The 17709-nt window shown below is 41.6% G+C and overlaps 1 protein-coding gene across 1 annotated transcript in view; it reads right to left on the bottom strand.

Moving 5' to 3' along the window:
* Yes1 (YES proto-oncogene 1, Src family tyrosine kinase) overlaps positions 1-15761 on the bottom strand; it is a 71708-nt gene extending 55947 nt beyond the window's left edge. Inside the window, exon 1 of the mRNA XM_042675169.1 lies at positions 15550-15761. The gene's annotated coding sequence lies outside the window, so the exon portion shown is untranslated. The remainder of the gene's footprint in view (positions 1-15549) is intronic.
* Positions 15762-17709: the final 1948 nt, after the last annotated feature.

Below are 17709 nucleotides of genomic sequence, written 5' to 3'. Positions count from 1 at the left end.
AATCAAAAATGGAGCTGTGGCTCAAAGTGGTAGAGAGCTAGCCTTAAGTGGAAAAAGCTCAGGGACAGCATCCAAGCCCTGAGTTCAAGCCCTACAGCAAACAACTAAAAAAGTTTAAAAAAAATTTTTTTTTGGTCAGTTATGGCTTGAAGTCTGGGCCTGGGCACTGTCCTTCAGCTCTTCACCTCAAGGGTAGCACTCTACCACTTGAGCCACAGCACTACTTCTGGCTTTTCTGTTTATGTGGTGCTGAGGAATTGAACCCAGGGCCTCATGCATGTGGGGCAAGCACTCTACCACTGAGCCACCTTCCCAGCCTGAGGAAAATTACTTTTAAGACATAGGAGGTATTGGAGAAGTAAAGATATGCAAATGGAGAAAAAGCAATATAAATACAAAGAAAAGACCGTATCAACAATTCATGAAGGATCTCTAAAACAAAATCTGTAAGAATAAGACAAAAATTAGCAAAGGCTACCAGAAAGCAGAAATACTATCTAGAAAAATGTATAGTAGCTTTACAATGAAAAAAATAAAGTACTGGAGACACTGGGATACTGAGGCAAAAGGATAATTTGGCCCCAGGAGTTGAAGGCCTGCTTAAACCAAAGCCAGATCCTATCCTCACAAAATAAAATTAAAGTATCTGTATGATGTCTTCACTGTCATCTATCATAGGCTCATCTATTCTGACTCAATCTTCGGAGCAGAGGCGGGGGGGGGGGGGGGGTGGGGGTGGGGGTGGGGGGGGGGAGGCGCAAATCCCAGAAAGATACAAAAACCTGTTAATATCCTTGGCTCTGAGTATCATTAAAGCAAAAGAACTGTTTGTCAGAAAACTCAGGTTATGGAAAGGGGAAAAAACCAAAATGAGTTACAAACACCAACAGCAATCACTTTGACAGTACTGAGAAACTGAAGTCAGGACTTTGCCCATGCTACTCTACCACTCAATCTATGCCCCCAGCCCTACTTAAATTTATCCTAAAGATTAATGTCACAAATTTACACTAGATCTGCCACTCCAAAAAGTCTTGAGTTTAAAAAAAAAATCTATGTGTGGGTGCCGGTGGCTCACTCCTGTAATCCTTGCTACTCAGAAAGCTGAGCTGTGAGGATCATGGTTCAAAGCCAACCAGGGCAGGAAAGTCCAGGCAGGAAAGTCTGTGAGACTCTTATCTCCAATTAACCATCAGAAAACTGGAAATGGTGCTGTGGCTCCAGTAGTAGAGCGCTTGTCTTGAGCTGAAGAGCTGAGGGACAGCACCCAGGTCCAGAGTTCAAGCCCCATGACAGACAAAAAAATAAAAACTAAATCTATGGAGGCTGGGAAGGTGGCTCAGTGGTAGAGCGCTTGTCTTGCATGCCTGAGGCCCTGGGTCCGATTCCTCAGCACCACATAAGCAAAAAGAAAAAAGCCGGAAGTGGCGCTGTGGCTTAAGTGGTAGAGTGCTAGCCTTGAGCTAAAGAGCTGAGGGACAGCACTCAGGCCCAGAGTTCAGGCCCCACGACTAGACCCCCCCCCAAAAAAAAAACTATGGTTATTGCATGTCTTTAGTGAGGAGATATTGGTTATATCCATGAGAGGCAGCAGATACAGCAAGCTGACAGTTGACATTTTCCTATATTCATTGTCCTATATGCTGTGAATGACTTTAGTAATCAAAACAAAACTCCCTGCCTTCAAGCAGCTTACATTCTAGTGGTAGCCATTTCCCATTTCTATCACTTAGAGTTTGCATGATAACAATGTAAAATCTGCCAACCCTTTTGTAAAAATGTAACAAGCAAGGGCAATGATGAACCGCAGGAGTAATAAATGAGTTGCACTGTAAATATTCTCTGTGGGATTATCTACAAATTCTAGTTAGTATTCTCACTAGAAAACAATACTCTAGTTTATTAGCTAGAACAAAGGGTACATTCTTAGATACAATCAAAGAAATAAAAGGAAGCCAAGGAAGAAAAGGTAGTGAAGGAAACCACTGTCAACTCAAGAAGTTGACAGAGTAGCAACAGAGTAGCAAATAAAATGTCTACTTAGAGCTTTAGATGAAAAGCTTCTTCACAAAAGAAAGGAATTTATGTAGCAACAGCTTTATAGGAACAAACCAGTATGGAAGACAGTAAGAATTAAAAGAATAAACTAGCCAGCTGTTGGTGGCTCAGGCCTGTAAATCCTAGCTACTCAGGAGGTTGAAATCTAAGAATCACAGTTCACAGTAAGCTGAGGTAGGACTCTTACCTCCAATTAACCTCCAAAAAGCCAGAAGTGGAATTGTGGCTCAAGTATTAGTGCACTAGTCTTGTGCAGAAAAGTTCCAAGGATAGTACACAAGATGGTGCCCAGGCCTAACATAAATAAATAAGTAAATAAACCATTATAGAACAATTGTTTCTTCCAAATACAATCCTAGTGAGTCTGTACCAGAAAATATGAAATCTAGCCTACCAATAGGGCAAGTTAGAATGTGTCCCTTACTGGAGCTTGTGTCTGAAATGTGATACAGAGCAACTCAGTAATGAGACCTTTCATCTAGTTCTAACTCTTCTAGAAATAAATGATACAACTGATAGAGTGAAAACAGTATGGTAAATTAACCATTTGATCCAGTGTGTGTATGACTAAGATTCAGACTTTAGTCTTCACACACACACACACACACACACACACACGCACACACACACACACCCCTCACATGCACACAGATTGTATGTATATTCAATATATTGTGTGTACATTTACAAATGGACTGACTACAGAGTACATGTTGACTATAAAAAGGAGCATTTAACTACAGTTTAGTTAATAGAACATACCATCTTTTCTGCATACTTCTTTGTTCTTTTAGTAAATTAAATTAGGCATTGTGGTGTACCCTCACTGTCCCAGGTATTTAGGAGATGGAAATAGGGAGGATCCATGGTTTGTGACAGTCCAGGGAAAAAGTTAATGAGAACTCCATTTCAATAAACAAGCTGTGCTTGTGGGTGAACATCTGTAATTCAGCTACATGGGAGGCACAGGTAAAAGTGTATCAGTCTGAAGCTAGCCCTGGGCCTTACCTGAGAAATAACTAAAAACAAAGAGGGCTAAGCCCTACAACGGACAAGGGTCTCATATCTAAAATATACCTGGAACTCAAAAAATTAAATCCCCCAACAACAAATCCTCAAAGAAACAACTGCCCAATAAATAAGTCGGCTAAAGACTTAAAGAGAAACTTCTCTGAAGAGGAAAGAAGGATGGCCAATAGACACATGAAGAAATGCTCAACCTCCCTAACCATAAAAGAAATTCAAATCAAAACAACATTGAGATACCACCTCACCCCAGTTAGAATGGCTAGAATCAAGAACTCTAATAAAAACAGATGCTGGAGGGGATGTGGACAGAAGGGAACCCTACTGCATTGTTGGTGAGAGTGTAAACTTGTTCAGCCACTTTGGAAAGCAGTATGGAGGTTCCTCAAAAGACTCCACATAGAGCTCTCCTATGGCCCAGCAATCCCACTGTTGGGCATTTACCCAAATAATCACAAACAAGACCATACTAAAGCTACCAGCACAACTATGTTTATTACAGCATTATTTACCATAGCTAAGATATGGACCAACCTAGATGCCCCTCAGTAGATGAATGGATCAAGAAAATGTGGTATATGTACACAATGGAATTCTATGCCTCCATCAGAAAGAATGACATTGCCCCATTTGATAGGAAATGGAAAGACTTGGAAAAAATTATATTAAGTGAAGTAAGGCTGGCCCAAAGAAACATAGGTCCCATGGTTTCTCTTATTTGCACTAACTAGTATATGTCTGAGACAAGCAGAAACTGTCAGACAAGTTGTTGTTAGGCGAAATGAGCCCCAAGATAAGGACTGAAATGGTTTTTCTTTCTTGCTATTGTTTCTAACATATTTATAAGATGATTTCTTTGTTGCTCTGTATGTCCCTCCCCCATGGTATAACTCCTGCTTTCACTGTATTTGATGTTGGTATAATTTGTGGAGGGGAAGGGAAAAAACAAATTGTTTAAATAGGTATACAGGTGGACTCATTGCAACAATGAGATATATAAGACGTTATGTTGAAAAATGAACTTTATAACTTTGGTGCAGGGGGTGGTGGGGGATGGGGAGGGGAGATGGGAAGGGATGGTAAAGGTAAACAAAGGAGGAGGCAACAATGCTTGATAAGAAATGTACTCATCATATAATTATAACCCTTCTGTGTGGTATTTTCACAATTAAAAAACAAAAAACAGAGGGTTAAGAGTGTGGCTTAAGTGGTAAAACATCTTCCACATAAACTCAAGGACCTGAGTTCAAACTCCAGTACCATCAAGATTTTAAAAACCTTGATTGGTAAAACATTCTAACAATTAACTATTAATTTGGGAGAAACATCTTATTTTATAAAATGATTTTTTAAATGCTTTGAACTTACTGTATCATTTTCTATAATAAACTCAAACTTACAAAAGGGTAGCATTTGCTCAAATTTAATTACTATAATAACCCATCTATTTCTAAGGAATAATTAATAGCTGGCATCTATCTGTTATGAAACATGTACAGCATAACAAAGCTTCTTCCATTAAAAAGAAGAATATAAGAGCCAGATGAGGTGGCTACAGCCTGTAATCCCAGCATGTGGGAGGCAGTCAGGGGATGTAGGATAGTGAATTGGATGTGAGCCTGAGCTATCAAGGGAAAACCTATACAAAACAAAGAAACAAACAGAAAATAAAAAGTGAGATTGAAAATTCTCTACCTCCATTTAAAAGTACAATCTAATGGAAAAGGAAAGACAATCCCTCCCTTTTCCATATTTCTAAGGAAAAAAAAACTAGATTCAAATCCAGATCTGCCCAATCACTAGTTCTAAGACCCCAGCAAACAACATAAACATTCTGATCCTCAGGTACTTTACTGGAATCATATACTAACTCCTCCAACAACTTTTTCATGTATTTACAAACATATCCCAAATATTCAAGTTAAATGTGATAATACATATTCAGTGTAGTAACTCACAATAGCTATCATAGAATAGGTTTTCTTCCTTTCTTATTCAATGCTTAAAATGAGGAGTGAAAATAGAAAACAAAAAAAAGGGAAGGTTATAAACTCCACTTTATGCCAATCATTTTCCCAAGCCCTTATTTACTATTTTAGTTCAATATCACACTGTCGTATAGGAATTGTATTAGAGAGACTAGAAAAGAGCAAGGCCTTGTTGGGAGAGCTTGGGCATTCTAATACAGAACTCACAGTGACTTTTAAATAGAACAGGGACAGTAGAGAGTGAGAGTGATTGGCAACATTACAGGCTCATCTATTTCATAATTAAAGCACTTATAAAACAAATATTTCAAGTACTTAAAAAACAAAAACTTTAAAATGAGAACACATTTTGCTCTTGAAACGTATTCCTGTTTGTTAGGTCTTTATAAGGACAATGCTAATGGGCTACCATTTCTAGCCAGAAAGGTCATTACAGAAAAGCCTTTTTCTAGGCAAAGGGATTTTCCTTGTTAAAGAGCTGATTGATAAAGTTTTGGGGGCACAATGCACTTATAATCTAAGTTTTTTTCCTCAGAAAAATCTATTCTGCAAACTTTCCAAAGCTAAACCCTTTAAATGCCCATGCCAGTTTTTTTGTTTGTCGGTTATGGGGTTTGAACTCAAGGCCTGGGCACTGTTTCTGAGCCTCTTTGTACCCAAGGCTAGCACTCTACCACTTGAGCCACAGCGCCACTTCCAGTTTTTTGAATGGTTAATTGGAGATAAAGAGTCCCAAGGGGACTTTTCTGCCAAGGCCAGCTTAGAACTGCAATCCTCAGATCTCAGCATCCTGAGAAACTAGGATTATAAGTGTGAACCATCAGCGGCAGGCCCTATGCTTGTTTTGTTCTATATATTAACTGTTAACGAATTTTTAAAATAGTAGCTATTTTTCTGACACAATGTAGCAAAGTTCTTATCCACATAGCCATAATAATCTGATACTGATATCATAGCTAAGTGCTTCAAACTGATAATTAAAGCATTACTTTGCTAAAAATTGTCAGATAAAAATGAAATATTTTTAAAGCCTTGTATTTAGTTGTCTTCTTACAATAAAACTTCTACAGAAGGGTTGTGAAACCTGGATATTTGAATCACAAACAGCTGTAATAAACTAATGTACAAAAAAATATTACATCTAGGCTGGGTGATGGTAGTTCACACCTATTATTCTAGCTATTCAGGAGGCTGAGATCTGAGTATCACAGTTCAAAACCAGCCTGGACAGAAAAGTCCATGAGACTTAGCTCCAATTAATCACCAAAAAGTCAGAAGTGAAGCTGTAGTGTGCACTCACGCACCCCCGCGCCCAACACAATCCAGTTTTCCTGCCTAGACAATTAAATCAATTTATCAGAGGCTAAGTCTATACAGTACAAAGGAACCTAGTAACCTTTCAGCATCACCACACACCTAATGCCATCGAAGTTTTTTAATGTACTATTACACCAGAAAGATCTATCAACTTAAAAATATATAATGGGAAGGGGTAACAATGTTCCACAAAAGTACTCATTACCTTACTCATGTAACTGTAATCCCTCTATACAGCATCTTTACAATAAAATAAAATTTTAAAAATATATAATAAGGGGCTGGGAAGGTGGCTCAGTGGTAGAGTGCTTGCCTTGCATGCATGAGGCCCTGGGTTCGATTCCTTAGCACCACATAAGCAAAAAGAAAAAAGCCAGAAGTGGCGCTGTGGCTCAAGTGGTAGAGCGCTAGTCTTGAGCTGAAGAGCTGAGGGACAATTCCCAGGCCCAGAGTTCAAGCCCCACAACTGGACACCCCCCCAAAATATATATATATATATATATATATAATAGCCTCATAATTAGTCAATTCTATACAATGTGGATTCCTAGAGAGCAGCGTCATGCTGCAAGCATCCTTCTAATATCAAAATTAGCATAGTTTTTGTCACATGATCATGTTAATAAATGTTCACTGAATGAATAACACTGTATTTGTTTGATGAAGTTCAGTACCAAGTTAATGGTGAGTTCTTCATTTTAATCTTTACTTATTTGACATCTAATTTTACTGCACATAAATTCTAGCCAGAGCCAGGTGCTGGGGGCTCATGTCTGTAATCCTCGCTACTCAGGAGGCTGAGATCTGAGGATTTCGGTTTGAAGCCAGCCAAGGCAGAAAAGTCCCAATGAGACTCTTAACTCGAATTAACCACTTAAAACCCAAAGTGACACTGTGGCTCAAGAGCTCAAACACAAAGAGGCTTAGGACAGCACTCAGACCCTGAGTTCAAGCCCAAAAACAGAAAAAAAAAAAATTTTTTTTTCTAGCTGGGTGCCGGTGGTTCATGCCTGCAATCTTATCTACTCACGAGGCTAAGATCTGAGGACTGGGGTTTGAAGCGAGCTTGGGCAGGAAAGTCAGTGAAAGTCTTAGCTCCAATTAATCAGCAAAAAGCCAGAAGTGGAGCTGTAGCTCAAGTGGTAGAGCACCAGTTTTGAGTACAAAAGCCCAGAGTGCCCAGGCCCACAGTTCAAGCCCTGACCAAAATCAAAGCCAAAACCAAAACCACCTTTACCAATGTCACTAAAACTTAAATGAAGTCTTGAGTTTACTCCCCAGCGCCAGAAAGGGGAGTAGGGTTATGACCCCATCTGGCCCAATTACCCCTTTCAAATGACATAAGAATTTTTCTGAATTGACCAAGGTTACATAGTTCCCTGTTGTCAAAAGCAAAATTAAAATCCTGTCTTCTACTATCTCATTCTTTCTCTGCTCCTTTTCAAATGCCTGATTGCTCTTATTTTTAAAGTAGCCTTATCTTTAAAAGACTAATCACATATGTGTACTAATACAACCACTTTGGAAAGCAGTCTGGAGGTACCTCAGAAAGCTAAATATAGACCTCTCCTATGACCCAGCCATACCACTCCTACATCTACCCTGAGCAACAGGAGCCAGGATACAAGGATACATGCACCTCCATGTTCATTGCAGCACTGTTCACAATAGCCAAGATATGGAAACAATCCAAATGCCCCACTACTGATGAGTGGATCCAAAAACTGTGGTACCTACATACAATGGAATATTATGCAGCCATTAGAAAGGACAAAATAATAGTATTTGCAGGGAAATGGGTGGAACTAGAGCAAATGATTTTGAGTGAGGTAAGCCAAGAGCAAGAGACAAAAGGCATATGGTCTCCCTGACATGCAGATGTGAAAGCCAAAATGCAAGGAGATATGACAAAGTAAGCAGGACTTGAGAAACAAAGGACTTCCACTCATTTTGTCATATTATCGCTAAATGATTCCATGTTCTTGACCTCATATAAGGTGGATATATATAGATAGATATAGATATATGCGCAACAGAGGGAAGCTAGGAGGAGGACACAGAATCAGCGGGAAACGGGAAAACATACAACAGAAAGGCTCATCAGCTGCACTAGACATAGATGAAAATGAACTAAGCAACCCAAAGACAGCGATGGGAAGGGAGGAATAAGAGGGAAAGAGGGAACAGCATACACTAAGCAAAAGGAAAGAAATGTAAATATCACCTGATGTGGGAGAAATAATTGTATTGTCAAAGCTCATAGAATTCACAAACTTTATAGACCATGATAATGACAATTTGCCTTGTGAAGGTTAAAATGTGTTTGTGACTTTAACGAAGTATCACTATTCCACAATACTGTGAAATATGTGAAATTTATGTAATCACTTAATCTCAATTAAAAAAAGACTAATCACACTAGAACAAAAGTAGAAAAAAATAAACTTGGTATGGAACAATTTAAAGTATTTACTTACATACAATAACTACCAATTTTCTCCACTTAACTCCAAAGTCTACTTAATGCTAAGTAACTGGAAGACAAAAGCCATCAGAAAGTGAGTAGCCTTGAAAAACCTAGAGTCTATGTATTGTTTGGAACAGAGACTGAAAACCAGATAATCCTGAAGTTTCAGTGGTCTGAAACTTCTGCAGACTTCCTGTCTGCACCCTTCCCCAAGTAACCCAGATAATGGGTCTGATGAACTATGCATTCCTTCACAAGCATTACAGCAAGAAAATGAGACCTTCTTCTTTTTGTCCTACACAGATACAAACATCGTTATAAGATTGTCACTATTAACATAAAATATTATCAAATCTATTTTAGAAAATGTACAGTATTTTTTCTGGAACTTAAGTTTCTATATTCACCAAAATAGTAAAAAGTACTCCTTTAAAATAAACTTTCCAGGCTGGGAAGGTGGCTCAGTGATAGTGCTTGCCTTGCATGAATGAGGCCCTGGGTTCGATTCCTCAGCACCACCTAAGCAGAAAAAGCCAGAAGTGGCGCTGTGGATCAAATGGTAGGGTGCTAGCTTTGAGCTGAGCTGAGGATAGTGCCCAGGCCCAGAGTTCAGGCCCCACAACCAACCCTCCTCCTTCCCCCGCCCCCCAAAAAAAGTAAAATAAACTTTCCTAGATTAGTTTAAATTCAAGTTTAAATTCAACTAGTTTAAATTCAATTAACACATTGAGACTTTATGTTAGAAATATAAAAATGATCTTTATTTCACATCTGCAAGACTTTTTTTAAACTGTTATAAAATCATCTTCTATAACAAAACTTTGAGAGTAAAAACGCTTTAAGAATTTAATTTTAATCTATGAGAAAGTACTAAGCTTGTTTTTATTAAATTTTAGGAAAGAAATATTAATATGTTGCATGTAAAAAAGTCTGTAGCTATAAAAGCCTTATAACTATACACAGAACCACATTCCTATATATAATTCAAAATTTACTTAAGTCTTTACTGTGCTAGGGGCTATTCTCAAGTATTAATATGCAACAGCTCCTTGACACATTGCCACTGTATTAAGAATGACAATCATGGAAAGAAATAATTGCAGGAAGAATGTGCTTTGTCATAGGAATTGGAGAAGAAATTTCATCATCTCACTAGGATCTTACCAAGTATGTGGGCCCAATATGTACTTGATAATACTCAATTTTATAGTATTTTTATACCTCTTCCTTCCTTCCTTCCTTCCTGTTATGAGTTTTGAGTACTCTCTAGACCCCATTCTAAATTAGCCAAACTCTAAACCCACCAAGTATAGCCAGGACAGCATACATGCTACTGCTATTTGCTTGGCATGTTTATGAACTGAACATGCAGCATTTCAGAAGCAGCAAAATTTGCCCATGGCACCTTCTAGTCTGGGGATTCCATATATAGCTAATAATGTGCTTTGTTTGTTTGTTTTGTTTTGTTTCTGAGACAAGGGCTTGATAAATTGCCCAGGCTGGCCTTGAACAATACTCCAGGCTCAGCTTCCTCTTCAGTATGTGGGATTATAGGCATGCCACTATTAAGCTACTATCTACATTTGTTGATATTCATCTTTTCAAACAAAAGAAATAAGAAAAGAAAAAAAAAAAGGAAAAAGTTTAGGATTTCTAGTTGAAAAATTCAGGCAACTGGGGTTATGCTGTATGTACTGATTCTAGAAATATCAAGTCTCTTGGGGGTCTTTCTGTGATAAAGTAGGAAGTCCAAAGAAATTCCTTATTAGCAATTCTGACACTCTCCAAAGAGTAACAGCTGTTTTTGTTAAGAATCCCAGCTTAGAATGTCCTTGTCTAGTTACTGTTTTGGATCTACACTCTATTTTATATTAATATAGTCACACTTGATTTCTTTGGTCAATGTCTGAATTACTTCACTTTTTTTAAGGCTTTTAGTATGCTTATGTATAATTTTAGTTAAATAGTTTTCCATTCAAATTTCATGTAGACACCCATAGTTTGTGTTTAAAACTATTATACATCCCCTCCCAAAAAAAATCCCAGCTTAGGACTGGGATGTAGCTCAATGGCAAAGCGTTCTAGCAAGTGCACCTTCCTGGGTTGATCCCCAGTACCAAAAAAGACAAGACAAAAAAAAAAAAACACAGCTAAAAAGTTTTTTAAAAAAAGAATCCCAGCCAGGTGCCCATGGCTCCTGCCTGTATTACTAGCTACTCAGACTGCTGAGATCTGAGGACTGTGGTTCAAAGCCAGCCCGGACGGGAAAGTCCGTGAAACTCTTAATCTCTAATAAACTACTCGAAAACCGGATATGGCGCAGTGGCTCAAGTGGTAGAGCACTGGCCTTGAGCTGAACAACGCAGGGACAGTGCCCAGGCCCAGTGTTCAAACTCCATGACTGAGCAAAAAAAAAAAAAAAAAAAAAAAAAGAATCCCAGCTTAAAGTAGAATGAAATAAATGGTATAGGCTTTAGGGAACCTTTAGTGTCATAGCTGACTGTACACTCAAATGTACACTCAAACAGGAAACAGAAGGGCAGTGTTACCTGGGGTTGGGAAGAAGTTGAAACACTGAGGCTTGTAATTCAGCCCACCTGCAACTCAGTACATTATGCTGAAACTACAGCATTCTCCATCTTCCACAGAGTGGCCTTCAAGATCTTAAAGGCAAACCCAATTCAAACTAGGATATATTGCCATCAAGTCTGCCAGCTTCAAGACAACAGTAGTACTGCTGCCGCCAGCAATCCTTTGGCATACAGACATGTTAAAATGATATTGGCAGCAATGCTGGCTCTTTTCTCTCACTCTCTGCTGTTACTATAGCTCCTTTTGCTAAATCTGCCTCTGAGTTTAGACAGGAGCTCGATGGTTCATAATCACCCAGCAGCTGCGGCTGAGCAATACTCAGACTAATTGTGGCAGTGGAGCAGCTGAGAGGAAGAAAAGAGATAATATACACTCTACGTAGCCATACACAAACTGCTACACACACTACTGGTAATATGAACAGATTATTTCCTTTAAAGAAAAGCAGTTATACATTGGCAGAGGACATTTATTTATATTAAAACCTGTTTAAACATGAACTGAAGGTGACCTATACCATGAACAATGGAAAATCTTACTAAAACTTCCTGTAAATATACACACAACCAAGCTGGCTCCACAAACACCACCTTTACAACATGACAAAGTTCCTGTGATATAAGAATTTGGCACAGATATGATCTCTTCTTCAGTGCTCCCTCACAACAATGCAAAGCAGTAACAAACATCAACAGCTAAAGCAGAAGCCATGACACAAAACAAGAAAAGTAACATACTCTTAACATCATACTGTCATTTCTTCCTTCTGAAACAAAACCATTGAAGAAAGATGTATATTTTCCTTGAGCTGATGAACATTTTCATAAAATTTAAGTATTGACAACATTTTTCACAGAATTTCATGATAACCTTAAGAATGTCAAGTCTAAGGCTGAATTTATTGATTTAAAAGCATTCTGCTCTAGAAAACTGAAAATAGATAAAAGTAAAAAATTACTCCTCTGATGTCAAAAAGCTGTGTTGATACATTACCTAATTTTCTGAAAAAGAATATTTGGTAATACAATGATATCTATTCATTTAAAAATGTATTTTGATTATTTTTCACTTACAACATTTAAAATGAGTAAAACCTAGTGTCTTCTCACAAAATAGTCAAATAATTAGCATCCTAAAAGAACCCAGAACTTTATTGCAAATATCTTTCTGAAATTCTCTAATTATTGTCCATGCAGTTATATGCACTGATATATGAAAATTAGGATTTAATACATCTAATCCTAATGGCAAAGTAGAGCCCAGTCAACGTTCTAAAGCCAATCACCAAACACTAAATTCTTGATCCAAGAATCTCATGTGGGGGGGGGGGGGGGGAGGGGGAAGGAGGGAAGATGGGAAAAGATGGGAAAAGGAAACAAAGGAGGAGACAACAATGCTTGATAAGAAATGCACTCATTACCTTGCCCATGTAATTGTAACCCTTCTGTACGGTATTTTCACAATAAAAAAAAAGAATCTCATATACATTACACACAACATTCTTTAAAGAAAAATTTCACATAAAAGAAAACTCATATACAGGAATGCACACATAAGAGATATTCAACGTACACTAAGGCCAAATCCACTGGATCACAACTAGGTTAAAAAACAAATGGAGAGAGAGGCCTGCCTGCTACCACTTTCAGAAGCAAGGTAGCAATCACAGCCTTCTCCCTCCAACCATATCTTTTAATGAAATCACTTCCCTGCAGATTTTTTTTCTTAATATAGTCTTATCACCTAAGTTTGTATTCTTTGACATCAAATCTTAAAGCTTTTCAAAATTTTTGACTAGGCTTCTTTCTTAATGAGACTAATAAGAGATGTCCACTGAAATGACTCACTAGATTGAACTAAATATATTTGTTGTGTTTTGTGTGTGTGTGTGTGTGTGCGCGCGTGCTAGAGCTTGAACTCAGGGCGTCAAGGTCTCACTTGACTTTTTCACACAGAACTGGTGTTCTACCTCTTGTTCTATCTCTGCTTCTTGTTTTTTGCTGATTAGTTGGAGATTGAGTCTCACAGACTTTCCTGCCTAGGCTGGCTTTGCAGTGATCCTCAGATCTCATCCTTCTGAGTAGCTGTAGCACAGGCTTGTGCCACCAGTGCCCAACTAAAGAGCTAATTATATATTTTAAGCAAAAATTACTCATATAAAAATATGTACAGCTTAAAAATCCATGCAAATGGACCATGAATAAACAAGTTAGGTTGGTAGTATTTCATTCATATCAGGTCACTGCTATTTCTTTAGTATAGTTATTCTTTTACCACTACATACAATAAAATACAATTTTATTTGCATAAACTGATTTTTTTCAGTTTCAGAATTTCCTGAACTAGACATTTTTTTCCCAACAATGTATTAATATTATATATACTTTGACCATAAGACAAATTCCACCTATCCCAGGAAGATAGATTAAAGCTGTAATTTCATTTCGGGGGAACTGAAAGGAGTCAATTTTGTGGTTTATGAAGTCAGCAAAACTAACTGGAAAATTAAAGTTATTATAACATTATGGTAGTTATTGCTAAGTACATATTTTAAGAGGCCTTTTATCTTTTATCCTGGAAACATGTATATGAACAGTCTTGTATTTAAGATTTCGACCAAAAGCAATTGGTTGGGTTTTTTCTTTCAAATTCAGGACCCTCTGTGTCAACATGCATGTGAATTCTTCAGAGGTTCAACAGCGACTAAAAATTCAGATACAACTCAATGTTGATATGGCACGGTTCTCACATATTTTAAGAAAAAAAAAATAGGCCTTGGTGAAACATAACTTTGTCTCAGAGTATAATGTATTAATACATGTGATGAACAGAAGAGTCATGGCATCTAATTCAAGACATTCCTTTATTATCTATCCATTCAAAATGTTTCCTGTCTGCTGTGTGCCAAGCACTGTGTTGGTTGATATACTAGATTTAATACGTATTTTGTCGTGAATGCAGTCACATACACACATTTAGCAATATTTTCCTAAGTGTGTAATTTAGCTCTAGGAAGTTAACAGAATAAACACTTTTAGCACAACAATGCATGTACATACTACCACGGCATACATCCTACCCAGGAAAAAACCCCCATTAGAGGACATACAAAATAAATGGCATGGAGGGAAGGCGTTAGAGCTACTAGAAGACGTCTCATTTATTTAACGGCTTATAAGTGATCAGACTGTCTGTTATTGCATGACTGGTTCCATGAATTTTGCAGAAAATAACCAAGGCTGAACTACGCCGCATCCCACTCACAAAACAAAAACTAAAGCCATCCCTCCAACCAGACACGATTTTCCAAGAGCTTCTTAAAACTCTGCCTTCTACCCCATAAAGCACAAGCTGGAAGCAATTACCAAGAAAACACACACGCACGCACACACACACACACACACACACACACACACACACGAGTTTTAAAACCAAATTTCCTTGAACACATGTAGACAGAAACCGAATCCAAGGGGAGGTGGAGCAGCCGGTACCGAACAAGTGGCCGCGGAAGGGTGGATCTCCCCACCCCCAGGCAAAACAAAGGAAAACTTTTAAACATGTTGCGGTTTTCAATCAAACCCGGGGCTGCCCCGAGCTCCCCCGCTCGCCCCCGCGCCCTCGTCCTCCCAAGCCCGGTACCGAGGCCACCGGAGTCCGGCGGCCCGCGGACCTCCGTCCTCTGTAGGGGCGGAAAGGAGCCGCTCCCCTCGACCCCCCGCTCGGGATCGGGGACCAAAAATTAAGGCTAACCCCCCCCCGACACACACACACACACACACACACACACACCCCTCGTCGGGGGTGGGGTGGGCACACGAAGCCCCGAAGGACACGGCGCGAGCCCGCAGGCGGACTCGGGCGGGGACCGGGAAGCCGAGCTGGGGCGGGGACCACGGCAGGGGCGAGCAGGTAACGCGGGCAGAGGCGACACGCCCGCCGGGCCGGGGGAGGGGAGAAGTTTCTCCCCAACTTCCCGACTCGGGGCCAGCGAGGAGAGACGGTGGCGGAGTCGTCTTCCCGGTGCCCGGCGCCGGGGCCTAGCGCAGCCGGGAGCGGGGTCGGCGGTCCCCGCCCGCGGGGCCGCGCCGGGGTCCTTACCTGCCCTCCGGCCGCGCTCGCATGGGTCGCAGTGGCCGCGCCTCCGGCGGGGACGGAGAGGGGGCGGCGGGCGGAGGAGACGCCCGCGAGGCCCTCCCGCTCTCCCTCCTCCACCTCGTCCACCTCCTCGGCGCTGGGCGCGGGGCTTGGGGCGAGGGGCGGCGGGCAGCAGGGACGACTGCGGAGCCGGCCCGGGACGCCTTCCTTCAGGAGGAGGGAATTCCCGGGTTCCCCCACCCCGCCGCTCCAAGCCCCGCCCCTCCCACAGGCCACGCCCCCTGCGCCTTCCGCGAGGGCGGGGCGGGGGCGACGCGAGCGAGGGAGGGGCGGGGGCTGCGGCTACCTGCGCTGGACGCCCGCTCACCGGAACTCGTGCGGCGCGCGCGCGCCTCCAGCGCCTTCCGGCTTCGGCAGCCCGGCGCTTCCCGCCCCTCCGCGCGCGCCCTTCTGGCTCTTCTGCGCTCCGGGGTGGGGTGGGGTGGGGTGGGGGGCGGTCGGCTGCGAGGCGGTGTCACTCGCGCCGACCCAACATGGCGGCAGGGTCCGGGGCGTACTCCCGAGGCGGCGCCGGCTGTGGGGGCGTGGGAGCGTGTGTGGTGGGGGAGGCGCCTCTCAGCCCGCGAGCGCCCCGCCGGCTGCCGCGGCGGGAGAGTGGGGCGCGCGGCGCCCGCCGCCCGGGGCCCTGCGCTCCTCCGCCGTCGAGGGCTCGGGGCTTCGGGTGTCCGGGGAATTTGGGGTGCTGGCTCTCGGAGCGCTCTGCTTCTGCGCCCTTTGTCGTCCGTCGGTGGTTGTAAGCTCGCGGCCCCGGGGCGGGGGAGGCGGCGCCCACGGCCGCCGCACCACCCTGGTCGCCGTCCAGAAGCGCTGGAGTCTGGCCTCCTTCCGAGGCCGGGATCCTGTCCCTGCCCCGGGAGCTTCCTGTTGACTTGTGGGTCGAACCAGCCTTGCCGGGAGGGAGGGGAGCTGAAGCGCAGTTCTGTTGGCAGCCCTCCCAGGAGTGGTGGCTTTGACTTGTCTTGGCCACCGGGTATTCATGGAGGATCCTGGCTCTCTTCCAGGGAAGCAACTGGGGCAGGTATTGAGACCCTTGCTTGACAGCTGTGGGGGCCCGAAAGTAGAGCAGCCCGAACTAGAATGGTGGTTCCCTGGATCCTGTGCACCTCTCCTGTTTTCCATGCCGAAAAAGGGAGGGTACAAAAGAATGGGGGTAAAGGAGAGTGTCAGTGGAGGGGGGGGGGTGGAGATGTTCTGACCCTTGCGGTTGTGCTAAAGTTAACTTCTGCTTTGTCACACTCTGAGTTCCCCCCCCCCTCACCCCTCACTTTTTATTTCCTGTTTGGTGGGGTTATCGGAGTATTCATGTGGGATTGTTGGTTTCCTTTGTGGGTTTTAGTGAAATTCAGAGTCATCTTCAACAAACAAGCTATGACACAATCATCTGTCAGTATTCTGGTATTCTAGGAATTTGAGAAAATACACAGAAGGGTTCAGAGAAAAATGTTTCTTCAGTTGATTAAATGAATTCAAAGTCCCCTATAGGCTTCCATGTTAACAAAAACATGCACGTGACACAGAATGAGCTTTATTTTGCCATGGCTATCTTGAATTCTGAAATTTTAGGGGGCTTATATCCATATGCAAAGTCCTTGTGGTTTCTGAACTGCTACGTAAAACAAATATTTTTATTTTCCTAAATTCTAGTAAAATAATTTATCCCAATTTGTTCTCTTTGTAGTTTTGGTGTTTTTTTTTTTTAAATTGGTACAAATGCTGGGGCTTGAACTCGAGGCCTCCAGCTCTCTCCGCATTTGTGGTCTGCCACTTGAGCCTTATTAGAAGCCCCAGTTTTTCTGGTGAATTGAAGGTCAGAGTCTGCAGGTTTGTCTTCATCAGGCTGACTTGGAACGGAGATGTTTGCATCTTAGCCTTCTGAGTAGTTAAGATTATAGGTGTGAGTCACTGGTACCTGGCTATGAAGTCTTAAAAGTTGAGAAAGTCTCAGAAAGCTCACAAGTTATAGGTTATACTGCCTTGTTGAATTTACTTTTCTTCATTTTTTTTTCCATTCGGTTGTTGTTTTTTGGTATGTGTATATATGTGTGTGTGCCAATCCTGGGATTTGAACTCAGGCCCTGGGTGCTAACCTTGAGCTCTCTTGCT

This window comes from Dipodomys spectabilis, unplaced genomic scaffold (genome assembly GCF_019054845.1).
Source record: "Dipodomys spectabilis isolate Male_0828 unplaced genomic scaffold, ASM1905484v1 ptg000024l, whole genome shotgun sequence".
Taxonomy (NCBI): Eukaryota; Metazoa; Chordata; class Mammalia; order Rodentia; family Heteromyidae; genus Dipodomys; species Dipodomys spectabilis.
The sequence above is the reverse complement of the archived record's forward strand: the minus strand, read 5'-3'. Positions and strand labels throughout refer to the sequence as shown.